This window comes from Juglans regia, chromosome 3 (genome assembly GCF_001411555.2).
Source record: "Juglans regia cultivar Chandler chromosome 3, Walnut 2.0, whole genome shotgun sequence".
NCBI lineage: Eukaryota > Viridiplantae > Streptophyta > Magnoliopsida > Fagales > Juglandaceae > Juglans > Juglans regia.
In genome coordinates this window covers 21,021,327-21,027,683 of record NC_049903.1, presented here as the reverse complement: position 1 = coordinate 21,027,683, position 6,357 = coordinate 21,021,327, and positions in this window count along the sequence as shown.

The following is a 6,357-nucleotide window of genomic DNA, read 5'->3' as shown; positions in this document are numbered from 1 at the left end:
TTACGTTGTACCTTTTATTCACTCTACTGCAATGGCTGAATGCCAATTTCATTAATGAAATTTCTATTTAAGAAAAGAAGATTTAGATCGTTGATCTGGAGGTAAAAATGTTAGAAAGTTTTTTTTATGCATATTGAAAAAAGAGACGTGGTACAACCACAAAGAGATCACACAAAAATAAACCCACAAACTGATTATGCAGTTTCATATGATCTATTTTACAATAAAAATAGATTTACAATCTAACTTACCACATAAAGTTACGTCAGTTTGTGTTTCTACTTTTGTGATATTTTTTTGTAGTTAAAGTATTTCTTTTGAAAAAATGAAATTGAGGCGAAATTTTATATTTTTTGTGAAATTTGTAAGTCCCACCATAAAAACATGTTTAAATGTTTAAAAACATATTATTTAAATTAAAAAAAAAATAAAAAAGCGAAAAAAAAAATGGTGGGAAGATTGGGGTGGCCGATATGGCCATCCATTGGGCCCGCAACTCGCAGGTGGCCAACCGTGGACCAGCCACCACAAAGTGGCCCTCTGGTGGCCCAATTCTAGTTTGTTTAAAATATGTATTTTTATGTTGTTTTAATTATTAAAATATTTTATTAGTAACCCCTTATGCCTAGGGTTATTTGAAATTTGCTCCTTGAAAGAGAGATTTCTTTTTAGGAGCTTTGTAGTATGACAAGTTTTGAATAAGGACACTCTCCTAGGATTTTCGTCTATCTTAGTTAACGGAAAACACGTAGAAGCTCGTGGGACGACCATGTGTAAAATTATATTTTAATGATTGAAAAATTAAAAAGCAAGTATAATTTATGTTTAAAAATAGAAAAAAAAAAAAAGTAACAAATTACGTCCTTTTGGCCACAAGGCTGTGGCAACATGGGGTGGTAGAATCTAGCAATTCCCATGCCGATCGTGCATATGCTATCATGGATCGAGGGGCTGGATTCAGCTATCTTGTGATGTCTCAAGTCTAGCTACCACATGAGTGGCTAGATTCAACCACCCTCGTGGTGGTGGCCGAATCTTGCCACCCACACAATAGCCAAATCTAGGCCACACAATGGCCAAATTTACTATAAGAAAAATTAGTATTTGTGACGAATTATTTATGACGAGAATGATTATTTGTGATGAAAATAGACTTATTTCAGCATAAAATAATCATTTTTGCAGGAAATAACTGGTTATAATTAAGCAGTTTTCTTATAGTGAAATGATCACAAATTTTTGTTTTATTTATTAGCTTTGTATATATATATATATATTTTTAATGAGGAAATGAGAATTTATAAGCTTTTCGAAATTGTAATTATTTAAGTGAGGTTAGGAAGGCACATTCATGCAATTTGTTGTCAAGATGGCCTGATGAGATCGATGCCTCAAATGAAAGAATGCGAATAAACAAACTATAGGATGCTTAATTGGTCTTGGAGTGAACGCAACGCATCATAAAACAAAACTCCTAATGTTCTTTAAAATATGTCAACAATGCTTTATTCATGAGTGTAAAAGATTCAAGACTGAATGATTACTGTTTCCTCCTATTTTTAATTCTAAAGTTAATAACTAAGTGGCCATTTGGAATTGAAAAGCACTTCTATTTCACTCATATTTTACCATGATCATGACGTGAGATTGTTCTTCATCTTTTTTATCTTTCCATTTTTCTTATATACGAGCTCATGGAAGTAGTCATGTTGATACAAAATACAATATCAACAGTACAGTAAGATGAGAATAATATGTATTTCGAATTAGTTTTCTTTTTCCTAGTAACCGACTTAGAGCAAGTCTCTTTTAGACAAGGTTAGAATTGATACTCTTTGTTATAATCGACGGAGAGATTTTTTTGTTTTTTGAAAAAATTAATAAGGAGTATTGAGTGGGAAGACCTTTTAACTATATCATCAATGCTAAGTAAGAAATTTGATATTTGCAGTCTATGGTGTACAAATCACGCGCACTCCCTCTAAAAAAATGGGTAATTTTGGGACCCACATTTTGAAAATTTTTACTCTACATTTTGAATGATTTTTTCATTGTTCAATGATTGTTAGGAAAACAATTAGGGGTTCCCCTGTCCTGCCCCCGCCCCCGTATTGGGGGGAGAGGTTTGGGCCCTCGGGGTTGTTTGGCTGTCGGGGGGTAGATTGACTCCTTGGTCCATCTGCCCATTGGTAAATACAAAGTGCCCACCGCTCACCCACCATTAACCAACTAGTGATAAAATACTAGCTAACTAGTTAGCCACTGCCTAACCAGTGAACCACCAACTAGAGAGAGAGAAATATATATATATATAAATATATATTGGTTGGGGGTGATGGCGAGAGGGAGAGAGAGACCACTATGGCAACAGGAATGCCATAAAACACTAAAATAGAGGCATTGAGAGTTTGAGAGAGGAAAGAGAGAGAGAGAGAGAAATATATATATACCCGTTGGGGGAAACGACTAGAGGGAGAGAGAGACCATGACGACAATGGTGACGATGCAATGCGAGAGGAAAGAAGAGAGAAGGAGGAGGGGGGAAGGGAAAGAGAGAGAGGCGAGATGAGGGGATTGCTTGGGGGGATGACGTTTTATACAAAGTAACGAAACCCTAAATTACATCGACATTGTTTATATATTTATATATGCAGACGGACGGGGCCTAGCATGGGCAGGCTTGGGCCCCGTCTCTGCCTGAGTTTCATGGTGCAGGCAGGGGCACGCACCTTGACATCTGACAGTTGAAGGCACCTGATCAATCAAGGAGGGGGCCAGCCGGTGGGGGCAAACGGATGGTTGTCCGGGTCCCTACCTCCCACCCCTAAAAAAAACCACTCACATTTTCTAACATTACAAAAACTAATTTTTTGAAAGAAAGATCATAGGCAATACTACTATCATATTGACGTACGTACAATACTTTATATTCTTTACATTATTTTTTAGATGTTCTTGGAGTACAAACACGTGGTAATTTTATTCTATCATAGGATCGATGTAATGTCCATTAAAATTGATACTTACATAAATACTTTTTATTCATATGTTGTGATAGGAAAAGAGTGCAACGCCATCCGTTTTTAGAAATACCTAATAATTTTCTATCTTCAAACTCGTAAGTCAGTGTATAAATATTACACCATTCAAATTGCCTATGAAGTGATTTTTGATTTGTAAGATCTATTATTTTTTTATTTCACTTATAAATCAAATAACTCCTATTCTTAAATATAGTTTTTTAATTTTATCTTCTGAAATAAATAAATATATCATAAATCCTATCATGCTTCCTCTTATTCCGAAAGAGAAATATTTTAATCAAAAAAATTTTTTATAAAAGTAAATTCACAAACTGACATGGTTTTGCTTGATACGTTAGATTATAAAGTTACTTTTATTATAAAGTAGATCTAACGTATCATATAAAGTCATGACGTCAGTTTGTAAATTTATTTTTGTAAAAGTTATTTGTCACTATAGTACTTCTCATTTTGAAAAAAAGGAATGTAATATTCCAACTAATTTTAGATTTCTAATGTCACATTTCTAAAAAAAGGTTGATACACACTGCAATATCAGCACAAGTGTGATGAGACTCGAATGTGTGTTTCGAATTAGTTTTTATTTTATTTTCTCGAGTAACCAACTCACGACTTGAGCAACTCTCTTTTCTCATGGTTAGAACTGACAATCTTTGTTATAATCGACGACGAGACTTTTTTGGATTTTGAAATAAGAATTGAACAGGAAGACCTTATAACTATATCATTAATGCTAAGCAAGAGAAATGATATTTGTAGTCAGCATATAGTACTGTAAAAATTACCTACACTTACTCTGAAAAAAAAAAGTAAATTTAAAATTCACATGAAAAAATTATTTTTTTAAATGGTGGATCTCAATTTTTTCGAAAGGAGTGTACGTACGAGATTTTAAGACTATATCTAGTCTTACTCTAAATAAATTATTATGTGATAGCTTAAACTCAATAATACCTTAAGATGGTTTTGTTTTTTGAAAAACATAATAAGTATTGAACGGGAAGACCTTATAACTATATCATCATTGCTATGTAAGAGAAGTATTTGCAGTCTTATAGTATGCAAGTTTTACATATTTTTTTTTGAAAAAATAAGTAAATTTGATATTCATATGAAAAAATTATTCTTTAATAATACATCTCATTTTCTTAAAGAGTTCAAAAACTTTTACTCGAGACCTTATGAATGAGTTATTTCTTTGTTCAATGAGTGTTGGGAAAGAAAACCACTCATTGGGAACATTACGAAAAACCAATTTTTTTTAGTAGAATACCAAAGGCAATACTAGTATCTTATTGATATGCCATATTTAATAATTCTTGAACTATTTATTAGGCATTCTTGGAGTACAGCCACGTGGTGCTTTTATTCTTTCATAGGATGTCATGTCAATTAAAATTAAAATTGATACTTACATAAATAATTTTTATTCATAGCATGTAATGATAGCATGCGAGTGCGGCATCATACATACTTGATGAAAGATGCCTAATAATTTTCTATCTTTATACTTAAAAATCAATATGAAAAATACATCATCCACACTGATTATGAAATAAGATTAGATTTATAAGATTTAAAACTTAATTTTATTTATAAATTATATCATTCTAGTTTATAAATAGGATTTATTTATAATTTAGTTCCAAGAGAATGTTGGAACTAAATTTTAGATCGTTGGAAACAAACACCACATCAATGGAGTTGAAATTAAGGTTTTGAATTTCGTTTTGTATCGGCCGGTACAGTCAAAATATGGTGTACTGGCCAGGTAGCTGGTACAAGGAAGAATGTAGTTTCGTACGGATCAGAATTTCGACTGTATAGGCCTGTACCGGCCAATATTTCGGATTTCGGCCAATTTACAAATTTCGGCCTTTATTTATTTTTTTTCATTTCTTCCTCATTTTTGGACCCCCCAATTCAGACTAAACTATTTATAATTTTTATATATATATATATATTTATATATAATTTATTCATATATAGACTATTATTTTAGAATATAATTTTTATATATTTATATATAAATTTCTTCATATATAGACTATTCTAAAACGGTACTGGTACTGAAATATCTCATTTCAATAACTCAACTGAAATGGTCACTGAAACGGTATTCAAAACATTGGCTAAAATACAAGACAGACAGAGGACAAATGATTTTTGTGAAAACTAGTCTGGTTTGGTTTCACAAACCTTTCAACTCATCTCATCTTATCTCAACATCTAAATACCATTGAAACACATACATATTTCAATTTTAAATTTTTAAAATTTTTCATCTAATCATTACCTAATCATTACAAATTTTCCAAACTTCCAAACAAAACACGAAAAATAATTCAACTTTTTCAAATCCTAAAAGAAAAAATTATATTATAACCCGTTTTTAAATTTATAATTTCTTATTCATTTTTTCTCTCTCTTTTTCTAAAATTTCATAAAACATTTTAACTCAAATCATTTCATTACTATTTATAAATTATTTTACTTGGAGGAGTCATTATTGGTCTAGCCTAAGCTAGGGGCCCATAGTCCATCTTCCGTAAATGATAACTATTCAAAAGAGTTGTGAATCATGGACTTTAGTCGTCCTGTTTATTAGGGTGGATAAACCCTTGTGTTGTGAATATAGATAGAATGGTGACCAAAATAATTCCGTCCTATCAGGGATAGCCTTATAGAGACTAAGTGTTATGCGAAATTGATCGACTAATAGTACTCATCCAATACTCTCCACGCCTATATATGTAGATAACAGGTAACCCTCTAATCATCTTATTGAGCATTCTTAAATTGTTATCCCTCATTTATTACTAACTTAGGCATCAAATGTGTCTCAGGCACACCGTGCTGCCAACGTTACGATTTACAAGTGAACGACCACAACTAATCGTGACGTTTGTGGGATTGCTGCAAACTGTGATTTCAGTCTCTCATTGGACTTCGACGTGGTTCCCTCATGCCAACTGTGATGTGTTCTCAAGCAAGTCGCAAGTCAGGAGACCACACAACTCTTAAACACCAATAACGAGTCTAAAGACTCACGTTGCCCATGAAAAAGGGCGTGGAGGTCAAGAGACCACACGACCCTTAAACACCAATGACGAGTCCAAAGACTCATGGTGCCCATGAAAAAGGGAACAAGCCAATCACAGAGTAAAGGGAAAAAGGTTCAAAAAATCAAAGCAAAGAGTGACGTGATAAAAATCCAAAACCGGCTAAGTGTCCCCAATATGTACAATATAAAAGTGTTCACAATATTTACAATGCAAAAATAGAAGACAATTGTCACAAAAAGCTAAGAGCT